This window comes from Bombus bifarius, unplaced genomic scaffold (assembly GCF_011952205.1).
Source record: "Bombus bifarius isolate JDL3187 unplaced genomic scaffold, Bbif_JDL3187 scf7180000007991, whole genome shotgun sequence".
Taxonomy (NCBI): domain Eukaryota; kingdom Metazoa; phylum Arthropoda; class Insecta; order Hymenoptera; family Apidae; genus Bombus; species Bombus bifarius.
The window spans coordinates 688217-707322 of NW_022884372.1; positions in this window are offsets into that span (position 1 = coordinate 688217).

Sequence of the window (19106 nt, forward strand, 5' to 3'; positions counted from 1 at the left end):
TGTCACTGATCGATTTCTTCGATTCTTCTTCGAGCCTCGTTCGGATTAGTCGAATTATCTCACTCGAAAGAGTATTCGGACGATCGATATTATCGCTAATATTGTTTTCAATGTTCAGGGTTTTCGATATTGTATTGAGTATATACTCGGGGTGTGCCATTCGATCCAAGCGAATATCTCCCGAGTTATATACGTTATTGGAAAAAGTTTTGAACAAAGCTCACTCTGCTTCGGGAAGGACATGTTGCAACGATCACAAATCTTACGCAGATGCACGTGTATTCGAGACTACAAGGTAACCTTCGTTTTTTTCTAAATGGTTCCATACATTTTTTTATGCACCATCTGATGTATTTTTTGATTCTCTACCAAAAGATGTTAAGTCACATGGGTCGAAAATGAATAGTTTCAAAGGTATTTTATCTTTGATCTTGTAAAGCTTACCGTATGAAACACAAGTAAAGATAACGCAGTGCTTTCGCTTTCGTGTTTTCCTTGTCCTTCATACACTCTGCTCGATGATAGACAAATTTGGTGGTCATCGTAAGGCGTCCCCCATGAAGCTCAGCAAGTTTTATCTGAAATGCTTTTTCGAATAATGTATAGTTTAGGAGATATTTGCGTAAATCGATTAAAATGAGACACTCTGTATATTGATGGTGAGATCGATAGAGAGTATTTTACGTACGATAATGCCGAAAAACCTGAATATTCACAGTAATTATTGGTCGTCTGAACGCGCCTTAAATTTAACTAAGCGACTAGAATTCGAGCATCTTGAGATCTTTTTACCAGCGCTGAAGTTGTTATTTACCTATTTCTTCGAATACTTTCTTCTACGTTTATTCTCGTTTATCAAGTCATTTGACTTCAAATTGCTTCAAGTGCTCGAAGTAATTTGAAATGGTTCTTTAATGTGATTTAGCTTGAAATCTTTTTTTAATTTGAAACGAGGCGTAATTATTCATCGATCTAAAAAAAACATGCTGAATAACGTTACTTCCAATATCTTATTTCCTACTGTTGATTTCTTGAATCAAGTCGTTTGTTCTTGAACTTTTATATCTTCCTTATTTCTTTGCTCTTATCTCCTACAGTCAAGAGTCCCACATGTACTTACCAAGACGACCCTGTCATAGCAACTGATTTCCTTACCCAAATTGATTTACTTGTTCCTCTTTTAATAGCGGTTTTCGCGCTTTAGCATTTTGTTGCCAATAAAAGATAATAAATATACCTATATAATTACTAATTACATCATAAAGATAATTATCTATAAGGCATATTTAATGACATAGTTGAACACCAAAAGTTTCTAAGGTGTTCATATTGAGTCGTGAGACATTCAAACTTAATTAGAATGGCTTAAAATGGACGTCGTGTAACATTTACGAAATTACTTGACTAATATGTATGAAGCTTCGCTTGAATACACGTATGTCTAGTCACTAGACTTCAAACGACTAAGTCAAATAATATAAGCCTGTATAAACGGAAACTTAAAGTCAAATTACTTCAGGAAATTTGTCTAAATTGCACGCGTTATTATCACCTTCCGCTTATTTCCACATTATATACAGTCAGATAGTTTCTTTACTACCACGACCAGAGATTTTCTGCCCTTTATTTCGAACGATAGATTTGTCAACCGGCCACCCGAACTACACGGTCCACTCGAAAGCACCGATACAATTGCGTGAGCCATCGGACGTGCATCCTGAGCACGGAGCAGATCGACACGGAACCATTCGCCACTTCACCATGTCCGGCGCCGTCCAGAGATTTCGCGGTCATGCGTCAACTATTTATTACAATCCTGATCCTTCCAGATATAATTTATTGGATATCAATGGGAGCCAGCGAGCGGCGTTACTTCGTCGATGATCCGTGGCCGAGAGACAGCCTCCTTAATCATCGACCGTGGAAAAAGCTTCTATTTACCGTAGCTATGGGTTATCATAAGCCGTGAGACTAGAGGGTGTGAGATGCGGAACGAGGGATGGTAAGCCAATATCATTCCCCGGGGAAATATTTCGTAGTTGGTAGAACGGCGCGCTTAAACATGTTTACATGCACGGCGAGTATCTTTTCCCCTCTTTTTCTTTTTCTTCTTCTTCTGTATTTTTTACCGTGTGCTTCGTTTTTCCTCACTTCCTTTTTTTCTCAAGTTGGTCCTTTATGGTTTCTTTTTACGGCCACGCAATTTTTCTCTGGCAAAATTTCCCTTCGCGACAAGATATGTATTAGGTTAAGTAAAAAGTTCTGAGCGTTTTTCGCTAGATGTCTTTAGTGAGCCATATCTCACGATGTGCACATCGCATCGAGTCATAGTATACACCGATTTCAAGGTGATATTACGCATCAAAAAGGTTCTTTGTCAGTTTTGTGTTCGGTGAAGCCAGTTGTGTGTTACAGCGTTCGAAAATGGAGATAAAAAAAGAGAAAATTCGATACATTCTTCAGTACCACTACGACCAAGGTGAAAAGGCGGAGCAGGCGGCCAAAAAAATTTGTGCTGTTTATGGACCCAGTACAGTATCGAATGCAACAGCAAAGCGGTGGTTCCAACGATTCCGTTCTGGTAATATGGACGTCGAAGATGAGGCACGCTCTGGTAGGCCAATCGTCGAAAATGTGGATAAAATCATGGAAATCGTCGAGTCGGACCGGCATGTGAGCACTTATTCCATTGCCCAGGAACTGAAGATTAGCCAGAAAACCGTTTGGAACCATTTGCATAAGGCTGGTCTCAAGAAGAAGCTCGACGTATGGGTGCCACATGAATTGACGCAAAAGAACCTTTTGGACCGAATTGATGCCTGCGATTCTTTGTTGAGACGTAACGAAATCGACCCATTTTTGAAGCGGATGGTGACTGGCGATGAAAAATGGGTCACATACGAGAACAACAGCCGAAAAAGATCGTGGTCCAATCGCGGTGGGCCGGCCCAAACGATCGCCAAGCGTGGATTAACGGCCAAGAAGGTTTTATTGTGTGTTTGGTGGGATTGGAAGGGAATCATCCATTATGAGCTGCTCCCATCGGGGCAAACACTTAATTCGGACCTCTATTGTCAACAACTGACCAGACTGAAGCAGGCGATCGACCAGAAGCGGCCAGAATTGGCCAATAGGAAAGGTGTTGTGTTCCATCAAGACAACGCCAGGCCGCACACATCTTTAACGACGCGTCAGAAGCTCCGAGAGCTTGGCTGGGAGGTTCTATCGCATCCGCCGTACAGTCCAGACCTGGCACCAAGCGATTATCACCTTTTTAAGTTTTTGCAAAATTTTCTTGATGGTACAAAACTGGCCTCAAGAGAGGCTTGTGAAAATGAGCTGGTCAAGTTTTTTACCAATAGGGACGAGGACTTCTTCAACCGCGGAATTATGAAATTGCCTTCAAAATGGACAAAAGTAATCGAACAAAACGGCGCATATTTAATCTAAATCGAATAATCTTGACTATGTTAATTTCATCGTCGAAATAAAGCGAAAAAGCGCTCAGAACTTTTTACTTCACCTAATATATATATATATTTATTTATTTATATATACATATATATATACACATACATATAATATATGTATATGTAGGATATATAAATGAAGGAACTAGCGAGAGGAGAGGCTGTTTTGCTTTCCGACTAAAGCCAAGATATTTATCGAATCAAACTTCTCTTGGTGGATTTTTACGGCAGCTCGCGAGGGAAATTGATTCCCCGCGTGTGTTTACGACGTCGTCGATGCGGAGGAAAAGATTTCTTATTTCCGTCGGATGAGATACGTTTCTCCTCTCTTCTCCGTCGACAGCTCTTCCGCGTCTTTAGATAGACTGGTATATCGGCCTTTGAACATCCGGATTGATGCATAACGGGTGTAGAGACGTTATTGGGAGGAATTTTGTGGGATTAATGGGGCGCGTTGGAGAAAATGAAATTTTGTAAATATATTATGCCGTAGGAAATTATACTTTGTACATTTTTTAGATTTAATTACAATTCGCTGAATGACGTATAAAGTAAGAGTAAGCAGTAAAATAGAGAGATAGATAACGAAAAGATGTGTCCTCCTCGTGAAAGAAGAAATCGATCAAGTCTCGTATGTTCGATTTTGATTGTTATTTATATTTATTTTACAATTTTATTCGATGGGTCAATAAAATTAGACTGTTTCAATTTGCTAATAATATCTCATTTAGTAATTTTATACGTGTTTCACTCCTTGCATTTAAAATTTCTATTTTTTATTTTATGGTAGTTTTATTTATGAGCGTAATTAAAATATCTTTCTTCTTCCGCAGAGTCTAAACATGTAAGTTTCAAGTAAAAACAGAATTCCCATTAAAGAAAAGCATTTTCTCAGTTATGAAAAACGATCTCGGTTAAATGTTTATTACGCTATGTTAAGCTATGTCTGAACACGTAAGACTTTAAATCTTGGTCTCTGTGTATATTTTTGTTTAAATCTCCTTTTAATCTAGTTTGCTTCATTCTCAAACGACGTCTTATTTAAATACTCTATCCAACTCCTTTTAGCCTCCCCCCTCTTCTCTTTAACTTCCCTTCTTAATTGCCATTTAATTAGCTAATTAGTTAATTTTAATAATAAGTTTAATAGCAGTTAAATGGTAATTAATTACTTTGAAGCTAATGTGACTGGAGGAAGGAATTCTCTTTGCTTCAATTTATTCCATTCGACTCTCGTCATGGATACTTTTTATCTTCAACGGTAGAAAGGTTTAATTAATTGTTCTGTTCTTATCGGCTTTCTCGATATTTGAACATATTAAATAACGAAATTGACAAAACATTTGCTGCTTGACTTTCTTTCTCATTACAGATACGCCACACTAATCTCATGATTTCCCAAACGTTCGATTACTTTAACCCTTCGTGATATCAAACAGTTTACAAGCGTATAAAAATGAATATAAATTTTGATAATTGCTATGTTCCACTGAAAATATTACGCGTTGGATTAATTCGAAGTCGAGGGTGCATGTTCAAGTGTATTCATCAGTTGGAACGCGTGTTCGTTGTTTGAATATTAACGCATCAAGGGTTGGGGATTTGAATCGACGTGATTTGCTTTTCAAATATTTATGGAATAAAAATATGTACCGATCGTCATATGTTATTTATAATTCTTTCGTATTACGCGTATATACAGTGTAAGTAAGCAATTTGAGTTTGTCAGTAGCCTTTGAAACAGAAATATCTGGGACAATAACTAAACATTCATTCTTTTAACGATTACAAAGATTTATCAATCATGCAGGCGTGAAAGGGACACTTGCAGAATGAATACATTTTGGCTTTAAACTTCCAAAGAGATGACTATTTTTTTATAGAAATATAACAACATTAAAGTGTTACATTAAAGAAATCATAAAGGTTGCATGCGTTGAAAGAATAGGAAACTTTTTTTTTTTAGTCGAAACTGTTACAGATAAATAATTTATTTTAGTCTCTAAGACTCCTATTGTACGTTAGAGCTATGATCATAAATGCCGATTAAGGTGAGGCTGATAAAGATGAAAGTATAATGTGCAAATAAATTTGTCTCCTTTCTATTGGAAATCTTTACTCGTGGCATCTATCGTTTAATCACGAAGAAACATAATAATACATCTATGACCGTTAATGTGTCAATAATCAAGCTGTCTGTTGTATTGATCTTTATATAATAACCAAGCTGTCTGTTGTATCGATCTCTATGTGCCTAACCATTGTATTATTCTTGTCTTTTTATCGCTCAACCCACAAAAGCAGCTAAATTATTAAATACATTCGATCGATGATAACAATTCGTTCCTGGAAGATTCGTTGCATAATTTACTTCTACACGTTCATATTTAATTTGTTCCGCGCATTCATAGTCGATTAATAAAAACGTTCCACATCGATGCGCCATTGATGCAGGTTCGAAAGAATTCGCTGCTCTATGATAGAAATGAAATTTCCATACGTTGCGTAGCCCGATTTGCTGAAAAGATGAAATTGCCTTTCGCTAGAGTAATTGCATTATATTTCGTTCTATTTGGTCTATATCCAAGCACAATTTCGAGTTGAGTAGCGAGCTGAGGGAGTTTTCAAACGAATTATTCGATCACTGAATCGTGTCGTACTTAAAAAGGCATCAGTTTTGCTTGTTGGCACGATATAAACCAATAAGATGCTTTAAACGGATTGAAATTTCTATCTATTTCAGTTTTATTTTTCGATACTGCTTTTCTCTGTTAATTCCTCTTAGTACTTTTTTTTTGGAAATAATGGCGACTAAAAACAATCAAGAACGTTCGTTGATGAAAAGGTTAGAATTGGATTAAAAAGAGAAATTTATTTCCATTGCGATATTATTTATTGCTTTATATTAGATTCTGTTCTTTGCTTCGAATTTTTTGTTTGTTGGTACGCCAGATTCGAGGAAAAAGGGCTAAAGATTTTCACACTACACGAGTGTTTGTCTATCCTGGAAATTTGGACGTACGCAATCGAACGACACGCGATTTCACGCCGATTCGAACAGACTTACGCGATTACGATTACGACTGACCTGATAAGCCTCCCCTTTGCAGCTGTTACAATCGATTGTACATCGTAGCCAATTGTTTATGCCAATGTCCGTTACGTTACGATTATCAAGATCTGTTCTTGGCTTATGTTACAATTTAGGTAGTGTCTCTGATCTTTCGTTTATCTCATTAATAAAAGGAGGTTTACATCATTAAAAACCATTCTTATTAAATTTTTGTCTGTTTCTAGGAAAACGAAACTGTAACATTTAAAATTTTTATTGAATAAATTTCAATTTTTTTTAGACAAAATACTGATTGTACAAATTACGTGTGCATATTAGACTTGTAGTCAATTAAATCACGAAATTATGGATTTTATGATTAAGATTGCATCTGGAGCAAAACATTTCCAAACCAAATTGACGTGTCCAGAAGTATACCCTTGAATCGAATATTTTCCATGGAATAAAAAAAGCAACGAATGGAATATTTCAAAATATCACTGTTCTTTTCTGTATTGTCGTTACTAGACTAAATCTGCCTCCAATACGTGAATAACAGTTTAAGAAAGCGATGATTATGACATTCTGATGAAATAAAACGAAATAATTTTTATTTCTTTAGTAGTATTCATAAAAATTTGAATTTTCATGAATATTTGTATCCAATCATCAGGTTGTGTTACATTTCCTCCGTCGCTAGACCATGGATTTTTATACATTTATAGGAATTCAAAAGTTGTAAAAATGTACAAAATTCGCATATGCAAAAATATAAAAAATATTTAAAGTGAATTATCTGTTTTAATTTAAGATTTAATAATTGAAATAAATGTTCATACATTCAGATACCACAGTTCTTTAGTTACGTTAATAAAAATATGATATTGCGTACAAATTCACAGTATGCTCGTCGCAATCACCAAGTTAATTTTATTGCTCGTACACTTCCACATTCTCTCGCCAAATTTCATTAAAATCGAAATTTTTTGAATGATCGAGTCTCCTCGTTGGTGGCCATCATTAAGGATATAGGTGACACCGAAATATAGCCTGATCCTCGAAAAGCATCTCGCGCCAGGAAGTTGCAATAACGTGCGATTACCGCATCGCGCGCGACTTGGCCGAGAAAATGCCCAGGAAAACGTGCGCCACTGAAAACGACGCTCTTCAGAAACTTTTCGCTGGTGTCCTCAGTAGCACTATAGTATAGAGTATCTGTTGGCACGTTAGAGCTTTCCTCGCGTTTAGAGAAACAACGGCCATGGAGTTGGTAGCACGTGTGCTTTTATTGTCTCTGACGTGCTTGGCGTTTGGAGGCTGAAGAGAAAAGTGGCGAAAATCTGATAGATAGTAGTTTTAGACAGATTTCTGAGAATACAACCTAAAGATTAAGATGTTTTGCTTCAATCTATGTGAGCACGATCATTGTTTGATAATTGGTCGACTTGATAGATTTGGATTTTCCCATGTCACTGAATTATTTTTTCTCCATTGTAATATAATTACAATATTATCTTGATAGCTATTATGGTCTATTTGTAGCACAGTGGAACCTTCAGTATCACCATTAACATAGATACATAATTGTTCGGACGAGGGAATTTTCAGATAATAGGAATCGATATTTCAGAAACAATAATACAAGAACAATTATATACGATATAATGTAATATTTTTATTCAATTAAATTAAATTCGTAATAAATTTGTAATAAATTTATTTGATTAAATGTTCTATTCTTTAAATTATTTCTAGATCCCACATCTTTTTTACTGTTAGATCAATTTTTGTTAATACATGGAAGTAGATTCAATCATATTCCGTTTCTATCTGAAACATCTAATTGTAAGTCTTCTTTCTAACGTCGTCAACAGTTTAAAATAAGAAGGCTTCTTATCGTCAGTTTCACTGTAATCTTCTTTTATTCAGCACGAGGACTTAAAATATTGATAACAATATATATCATATATATACAAATATTTCAAAATTTTGAAATATTTTTCTATAATATACTTCTATATATACAGGTATACTTTTATTGCTGATTTATTACCACTACCATGTAACAGATCATAGGAATATATTTTGCAATTTCATTAAAGTTTGTTCTACTTTTTGAAACATCTGAATAATTTTCAACTAGATGTTTCTGTTTCATGATGTCGTTACTTATAGATCCTCTAACGTTGTAGATTTTTGCTATTTTTGCAGCGTTTCCACATGTTCTACTAGCTTTTGTAGTATCCTTTCTTTTCTTTCAACGTTCGGAACAACATATTTCCTCTTTGATGTCATGATACACACGATACTAACGTGTAGGATATTAGCTTCGTATCAAAGTAACAGGAAAGTAACATGAAATTATAGAATGGACATATAACAGTAAAGGACACAAGCAAAAAATATTGTTCCGTTTATATATAATAGAACGTTTGAATAGTTCGAAATGTTCGGATAGTAGAACACCCGGATAATAGATGTTCGGATACGGGAGATTCGACTGTATCGTATTTTCAACAACAAAAGTCTTTTTCTTCTCGACATCTCTACGAAAATAAGATACTGGCCAAAAAAAAAAAAAAAAAAAAAAAAATAGTACCGAGGCATCGAACGAAGTCTTACTTTGCGATAATACTTTCGAAGTAAAACAAAATGATGCATATAACACTAATAATTTGTAAACATGAATCAAAGATTTTCTATGATAAGTTCGATTTTCAGACTCCGACTCTTAGATTTTTTGACAGATTTTTATAGACACCTCATATAGAACCAGACTTGAACAATTTCATTCTCCGGTAAAATACTTCTCTTATTTGTATCAGAAGAACGAACGAATTCTGCGAATCGAGTCTAGCGCGTTTTTCTGTATCATTCACTCTCTTTCCTCCTATCTTTTTTCTACTCTTGTATCGCGTGGTCCGTCCGTGTTTCAAGAGACAAGGAGAGGTCCCCTTGATTTTTTTAAGTGACGCTACGTCCCTGGCCCCCGCCTGGGTTGAATTGTAGTCTAGCCCGAGAGGTAAATAACTTGACGAGGCTGGGCAGGAAATCGTGGGTGGAGCAGGCGGGCAAGGGTAAAAGAAAAATGGATCGAAAGAGTAGACTACGTTTTCCATGGGTATATACCTTTGTTTCTGGGAAAAACGAGTTTGAAGTCCAATCGATCACGCCCGCATTTAATCCCGAATTACTTCTTCCGTATCCGTTGTTCCACGTGCTTCGAGGCGCGATCGAACGATATCGGAGGGAACGAAAGCGAAAAACTATACCTGTAAAAGCCACTGGCTCGCTGTTAATTTCCATAGACTGTGTACCTTTTGCTTCCGATGGATCCAAATAGTATAAAATATATATACATAAATAAAATAAAATTAACGAAACGCTCGGTAGGGCTGACAATTAAAGGTTAATTAAGCCGTGGTTTTATAGATTTCATTGTGGATCTCCGTTATGTTATTTAACGAGATGTGTCCATTCCCCAGGGAAATATCGAGATAATTTATAATAACCGTGATTTGAATTTATGACGGCGAAGATTTTACACCGAGGAGGATATTCCTTTTTATTATGTTCGGTAAGAATAGCTAGGTATTAATTAAATGTATTAATTATACGTATATTGGTAATTACGAAGGTAGACTAATTGTGAGTTATAGTTCTCGTTTTCGGTTAGATTAAAAACGAAATTAATTCGATGTCATAGAAAATGCATTTAAAAATGTTTTCGCATTGTTATAATTTAATTATAATATAATTTAATGCCATACGCTATACGTAAGATTAATATAAGTATTGTAATCAAATAATTTTTTTGAATTATTTGATATAACGCGTCCGATTAGACATAAACGATGATGAAGGGTAACCGGAAATATCGTATTTGACGAAGATTATTAAATAACATTAATTATTGATTGTATTGCGTTCGTGAGGGACGGAGAACACAGGAAAATTAAAAGTATAGTGAAAGTTTGTACTGTCATTGGTAGAAACAGTCGGGGATGGTTGTTGTGGATGATTTATGGGGATACCGTATGATCGATCTAATGTCAGTTTTATCGACAACGTAGCGAAGGAAATAATAAGAGGTAGAAAAGAAGAAAAGTTTTGATTCCTTTCCCACGGATTAGTGCAATACATTAAAAGACTCAGTGATATGATTCAAAGATTCGATGGAAACCCAACAGGATATTTGTTATATATGTTTTTCAATAACGTGGAAACGATTGTTGTGCTATCTTCACCAGGATACAAAAGATACAACTACAAAATGGTTTCAACCATATAAAATATAAAAGAATGTCGAGACGCGGCACAACACGAAACGACTCAACGACTACTGCTGAACAACTATCCTAACATTCGCACATCTTATCTTTTCCTATTTTACCATCTCTTTCACCTATTTCGGGCAAACTACGAAAACATTTCCTGCACATATCGCGTATAGTCACTCAAAATCTTGAGCGACGACATATTTTCTTTTCACCCACCTATCATCGACACTCTACATTATTTCGGACATCTATTGCACTCAAAAGCGCATTCACTCACAACCAAATAATCTTTCCAAATTCTATAACATTGTATCATTCACATAGTATTGTATACTATTACGGTTGTTGTGATAATCTCGTATTTATATTATAACTTTTAATGCCGTATAAACCCACAATACGATGAAACGGAGCACGAAGCTTACATGCATAGCTCACCGTTGCATGCGCCAAGAACTCGTCACTCTCGTTTCAAGTTGATGCCCTAAGATTATATCGCGTATCGATTGAAGTAAGAGAAACATTTTATCAGACAAGAAGTCTTTGCATAACGTTACCTATGAAGTAGATAAAAACGCGGCGGCAAACCGATCCGTTGGAAAAAGCCGCTCTTCGACGACGGCAAACATACTCGATGGTAAAAGGTGAGGAGTTTCGCGACTTCCTTCACACCGATGGAACCAGAAAGAATATGGTATAGAAAGACAAAGGGCAGATCTTTAACCAAAGGAAAGAAAGATTCGCATCGTGGCTGGCGAAAATTTATGGCGGTTAATATAATAATCCCAGGCGAGTTTCGTACGGGGATCTCAACTTACGAAGAGACTCGTGAATATAGAAAATTTCTTCCTGCCCGACTTATCCCCGGCCGAGCGGAATAATCTTCTTAGCTGATATCGTTTCGCATTTTTGCCGGGGAAGGTGAAAGGTGACAGCAAACGAACTTGAACAAAAATGGAACAATACCAGCAGGAAGAGGGCTAGGAAAGAGAAGAAGAAACCACTGTCCTCCGAGGAACAAGCGATGAAAAAACGACGGGCAAGAGGGAAAAGAGAAGAAAGAACGAGGTAACAAATGCAAGAAAAAATAGAGCAGAACGAGAACCAGGAAGAAAGGGAGGAAACTTGGCCGTTGGGAGCAGAACGCTCTCGTATTGTGTGTATGCACAGATGCATATTATCGCTGGCCCCGATAGCCCGTGTGTTCGATCGGAACGAAAATATGTATGCACGTGTATATATTTCCCAGGCGAAGCGCGTCGAGGAGCCCCGGTTGTTCCTGGCCCTATAAAGCCCCGATACGCGTGCACTAGGTGACCAACGATGCGCTTGGATCGATTTTTCCATATTTCCGCGTGTATCGATAACACGCTGGCTCTCGGTCTGGCTAACACCCGCAACCTCCGGATCCTCCGAAGCGTTCCAGCTGTCTCTCATATTCCGCCTTTAAGTGGATTATCATCGTTGGGGATTTCGAGCGTCGGTCTTTGACGTAACGAGAACGACGACGATGGTGTCGCGAGTCGAAGGCAAAGCGCGCATGTCGATGTTCAAGGCAGCCAATGGACTGGTTGAAATATTAAACGGGAGCAAAGACCCTGTTCTCGTGCACCACGTAGCCGTGGTTCAATTTCTGCGCTGGAGGCGGTCGAACGCGACGACGACCAGGGCGAGAGCGGAAGAAGACAGAGGACGGGTGAGAGGGCTGAATGAAAATAGACGACGACACCGGGAGAACTAGGGGGTGGCAGAGGAGAACCCAGTGGCAGGAGGGGTAGGGGACGAGGGTTAGGATTTCGATGGCATTGCCAGCGACATCTACATTTCGCGACTAGCTGCAGGGATGCAAAAAGAGGTACCTCTCCCCACCCCACGGCAGTGGCGCGTGCGCAACCCGTGAAATCTCGGCCTGTATTCGCCATATAACACGAAGAAACTTACCTCGATTTTGTACATCGCGGATGCTGCCCCGTGGCTTTCTTGCATTTTCCACTGCGCCCCTGATAAAGACTAGCATAACAGAGAACTAACAAAATGATTAGGCAAGGGAATGCGGGTCTGATTAGTTATTTCCCATAGACACAACGCAATCGTAAAGCACAGCACGCGTATTGGCTGAAAGTGTCACACGTATAAATAGGACCATATAGGAATCCGTGGCGATGATAAAGCGACAGAGAGCGGGATAATAGAGAGCCGAAGAGATGATTAAGCAAAGTAATGCGGGTCTGATCAGTTAATTCTGGTAGCTCCGATAAAATCGTAAAGATACAATCGGGGACAGAAGTAAGAGTGCAGATAGCGAAAGTAGGTATCGGTGAAATTTAATCGAACTAGTAGTAGCGTTATTTATAAGTACAATATCTCTTTGTAATAAATAATTGAAGTTAATATATGTGCCGATGATTACGAAAGCAGTGTAAGTCATATTTAAAGCTTTGCGTTCGTCGTGTGAACCGAATTCTGTTTAGCGACGCAACGATCAACTCGAATCAACCGTTCAATTCAATACTGCCTTGTAAAGGTGGTTTCAGACTATTGCGTCGTAAATAGAAGTAACGCAAAGTAAATGATAAAATCTTTTTTACATTTAAATACGGCATTAAGCAAGCTGTATTTAACAAAGCTTCATTAATATACCTATTTTCACTATTTACCCACTTACTTTTGTCCCCGATTCTAGGCACGCCTATTGGCCGAAAGTATCACGGATACAAATAAAGGTACGCTTAACCTGCTTATTTATAAAATCAATTAACTCTACGAAATAAAATTTAATAAACTAGATTCTATCAAACTAAACTAAACTAAACTAAATTAAAATTACTAAAATTTCAAAAGTGGCGTTGACCATTTTGACCTGTGAACGCCTCACATAGCAACACGTGACGATGAACAATATAAAGCAGTACTTTTTCTTTGCCCCTGTCCCATTCCGCCAATCGTCTCTTCAGCTCTGCACAACACTTAGGATAAAGAAACCTGTATTTATATACATGATTAAGAAGATTTGGCAAAGTGTTAGGAACGAGAGACAGTAGATATTAAAAAGGAAGAATTAATAGTATTATGTAGTAGCGATGTTTCGAAGGTAACTGCCTTGAAGGGTAGGATAGATGAAGAGATGACGAAGCAGCGGGAACGAGGCTGAAGTATACGGTGGACGTTTTAAGGGGCTTGTTTTGGGGATGATTATGCGATATTGAGGAAGTTTAGTGAAGTAGAAGGGGATGTTGTTTAACTGGTATAATAGGGTCGAGTTGCAGTGTTGGTTTTATTAATGTAGGAAAGCGTGTTGTTAAAAGTAACCAGGGGATTATTATTGCCTTGGGGTTGAAGGGAATACGAGTAAGTAATAATAATATCAATCTGACCGGTAATTTAGTACATGAAAATTACGATACTGGTTTATTATCCATAAATTGAGAGATTTTAAAATGAACGGTGACAATAAAAGTACAAGTAAATTTATGCTGATCGGTAAAAATATATTGCCGATCGATCTGACAGAAGGATAATACATTTGCAAAATAAATTATTTTCCAGGAGACAAAGGAAATCATTTTTGTTTAATTGAATTTATAATTAATTGATGAAAAGACTATTCGATGATATTGGGAATAAAGTAAATGTTAGTATAGTTTAGTTATGAAAAATAAAATCAATATTTTGAAAAATGTTATGCGTCGATATACGATTGTACGGACGAGTCTCAACATTATGCATGCACATTTGTTAATGCATCTTGAAGTTAGAATGACATTTTAATTTTCGAATATACCATTGTTTTAAAAATTAATCACATTAGTATCTTTGCATTTGGAAATATTTAAGAGAACGCTTTAACAATGCATGCGATGCAATTAGAAATTAACTGGGAGTGCCCGAGCGTCTAGGATATTCAATAATACGATATATCAACACACGTGATTGGCAATTGCGGTTGCTTCAAACACCTGTGTAAGATAGACCGACCACGATATACGTGGATTAATACGTTGCGAGGATAGATACGTGGAAAATTACTTGGAACATTCTCGAGCACCAAGAAACCGCTAAATGTACTCGATGTCATTAAGAACAGAATTTCGAATATCGCTAAATCGGAATAGGATATTTCCTGAATATCTAGACATCGCTCGATTATTTCAAGAAAAGGCAAGCAAATGTTGATCTTTCAAATATATGATTTCCTTAAAAACCTTGCGAGCCGTCTTTTGAAATGTCATAAAAGTAGATTGAAAATATAGAACGAATTCTTAGTATATAAAGCTCTATTTCTGAGGAAATCACGAATTTTTAAATCTAACTTTTATGGTATTCGGTTTCGGGTTTGACAGAGAGGGCTTAAAGGAATTTTAAATCCAATATTCTTTTATTTTCATCTTACCTCCCGCTTTAAAACACGTTTCTATTTTTCTCATATTTTACCACTTGATATCCCTGATTTATTATGTTTTATGTTTTTTTTATACCTTCTAATCCAAATAAAGATCGAGAGGAGACGTGTTACTAGATTTTGTTAAATACTGTCGATTACCATACACTTGTAGAAAGTTTGGAAATGCAAAATTGCACAGACTGTAGGTACATGATATGAAAAAAATGTATAAAATATCAAAAATATAGTGTTTTCTACGATACTTGGTAGGTGAAACGATTTTCTATTTAAGTTCTATCTTCTTAATTATATTTTCAAAAACATGAATTTGCACGAAGATCCGCGATCTATGTGCTACGTGCAATTCTAAAGACATCAAACACTTTATCGATTGTGTAAAAGAAGGGATATATCTGAATTAATCATCTCCGAATTTCCTTAGATAGCGTTTCTTTCGTTTGAAATGATCGAACATGACTTTGTCAAGCCGCCCGATTCGAAAACGATACGCAAGGCTTAAGGGGTTAAAGTTTCGGTCAATCACCGATGTTTTTTTTCCGGTCACGTATCGCGACACTTTTTCAAGCGGATTTTATGAAATACTTTCGTTCGGTCCTGTAAACAAAGCATAATGTGCCAGATAAACGCAAACAAGTATTGCATATTATTCGGAGACATGGTAATTTTGTTAGGAATGATAAATAATAATACGCGATAATACATTTAAACAATAATTTCATCTAAACTGAGTGGATACTATCTCGTCTTATTTCTTTCTTCCAACATTTTTTTTTCCTTGCCATTTGTGTCGCTGTCAACAAGAATACGTGTTGGAAAGAGTAAATTGAGCTAGCCATTTTGATGGAATGACACGCCTTTGTGCAGCTATGCAAAAGTCAAAGGAAGCAATTGATATTGTAGCAAAAGAGAGGAATATTTGTTGAACACCGCAGATTGTAGAAGCGTGCAGAAAAGAATAAAGCGAATTGAGTGTCGAAGTTTAGGTAATTCTCCGGGAACTTTTTGACAAATAGTTGTTATTGAAAAATAGATTGGTTAGGACAGGGGTCCTTAAACTATGGATCGCGATCCCGTGAAGGGGTCGCGTAACAGAATTATGGGGCTGTCAAAATTTTTGCGATTGCCACGCACCAGTCAAATAAAAAATGCCGATCATCTGTCATTAAAGGATCCTTTCATCAAGTTATTAATCGTCATAGAGATGAAACACCAGCTTTTTAAAAAAGTTGCTTCAATGGATTTTTCAACGGAATTTCCAACAATTCCTAAAATGATCTTAAAAGTACTTATGACACTTTGTACTGCATGCCTATCGTAAAAACGTCTTCACAATTGACGATTGTAAAATCAAGATATCAATCAACTCTGAAAAACGTTGAAGATGTTCTATTGTATCAAATATTCACCCAAGATTTAATTCTTTAAGCACGTTTGCCTCGTTAGTATGTAAATTTAGTTTTATCCTAATAAGTGGCGATAAGTGATACAATTATAAATATAATAAAGAATTGTTTAAAATTAAACTTCTTTGATTTATCATGAATTAATGTTTTATTTGTATATTTATTTTATGTATCTTTTTACGTATATAACCAAGTTCGCGTAAAATTTTCTGAACAAAATAGGATCGCGTATTAAAAAGGTTTAAGAAGGTTTGGCTTAAGACAATCGGCAATTTGAAATTTTGCGGATGACCTTCAAAGGTGGTATTTAATATTTGGTGGAAATGGACGACTTGTTGTAGAAAAGAAAATGATTCAGTGAATTAGCGAATAATGGTGTTCGATGAAACAATATCAATACTATTAATTATTGGCACTAATATTGTTGCTGAAGGAATTAGTACGTTATTAAAAAATTGTAATAAAATCACGTAAAAATCTGTAACATGTACGGTGCAAAATATAAATTGAGAAATTAAATAAAATATTACATTTTGCAAGTCTTTATCATTAAAATTACTAAAAATCACAATTATTAATATTTATTTTCTTTTTCCAAAAAGTAATAACACGTTGTCTATTTTACTACCGAAATCGAGACTGATTTCCTTTCTTAACGTTCCATTTTATTTAATTATATAGCAATGTAACATAAAAATTACATTAGTCAACCATTAATAATTCTTTATGCTGCTCAATATTTCACCCATAAATGTATAAACATTACTTTTAAAAAATTCCATCTACAAGTGAAATGTATGAAGTTTCCTAAACAATTTTCTTTCGTATTGCAGCACTGAACACTAACTACCTATCTTCTCTGTGTCGCTGGTTATTAATGTTTACGCCAGGATGGTCGAAATTGTCGGCAGAGTAGGAAGAAGAGGAAGGGAGTAAGAGGGATGCGTATTATTTGAATTCAGTTCGACCAGATTATTCGGTTTGATTAATCAACAACGCACAACGATGGTGTGTCTCAAAAGATAGCCGGGCCGAGGAGTTATGCACACAGGGACAGCGATGAGTTATTGCTGTCGCGTTACTGTGGCCTGTTGTCCTATTGTTTCTATTATTACATACGTCAAACGCGCGAATGAATTATGCACGCTGCTGAACGTAGAAGTTGATTCGCGCGGCTAACGATGTTCCGTGTTTGTACATTACTGATCAAAGTTTCGATTGTTCGCATTTCGTGTTCTCCGTTGAGGAACGAAGGAGTTTTAAGGACTTGACGAAAATTGGTAGGATGGAGAAGAAGCTGTAGAATATGGCGAGATTCGAAACGAAGGAAACCTTTAAGTATGATTTATACTTGTACATTGATGACAAGAGATTCGATTGTGCGCACTTACTGTTGAAAAACGGGGGAATGTTAAGGAATTAACGAAGAGTAAAAATACGGTCGAAAGAAATTGTCGGAAATAGTGAAATTCGAAAAAAAAGGAAATCTTTAAATCAATTATTTGTACTTGTATGTTAACAATTAATTTTATTCGCATCTCGCATAGTTTGCGAACGAAAATTTCGTTTCAATGAATATTTTTCATTATCAAACTTAACAATGTTTATTCCAAGAGAAATATCTGTAAAGCTACCGTTTTCCAAAGTATTGAGATTTTTAGAATAGTTGGATGCATTTTGAATTTTTCCGATATTAATATTAAGATTATTGATATACATATACGTATATTTAAACATTCCTTTCATGGTTTCTTTTGAATCTCATCTTCCACAATTATTTTTCAATTTTCTACTACTGTCCATTGATTCTCTCTTTCACTAATTGGAACTTCTTCTTTTCATCTTTTGAAAATAAAATATCTTAAAAATGTTTTTCAACTATTTTATATATCGCAATCTCTATACACGAAAGATATAAGTCAAGTACATGTAATTTAGATTTGAATATAAACTTAATTTATAGCCTGCAAGTACAAATATAGTTGGTGCTAGTGAAAAATGTAAAAAAGAAAAGAAGGAAAAAAGAAAGAAAGAAATTAAAATCAAAAGAATCAAATTAAATGGAGCACGAGAATTACTCGATTGTTTCCTAACGTGTAGATTGTGGGCTCTATAAAAGAGAGAAAGAATGAGAAAATTGTTCGATTCACTTATCAAATCGATCAGATTCTGTAAATTCTGCTGAAGAAATGATATCGATTGTTCAAAATCGGCACAATGTTTGTTGAATCTACAGTTGTTTTCACCAAAGAAAACGAGAATGATTAGTGTACGTGTGTGTATTGATTCGTGGTTAAATTTAGAATGAAATTAAGGCACGGTTAAATTGGGGACATTTCGACTGTAGAAATTAGAAACTATCAGGTATTGTTACGTAAATGAGAGAACAATTTTTTACAATTGAATATTTTAATGAAATATAAACAATGTTAATTACTTGAATTTTTAATAGTTGATTTTTATAGTTGATTATTCAAAAGTCCACAGTCAATTATCAAA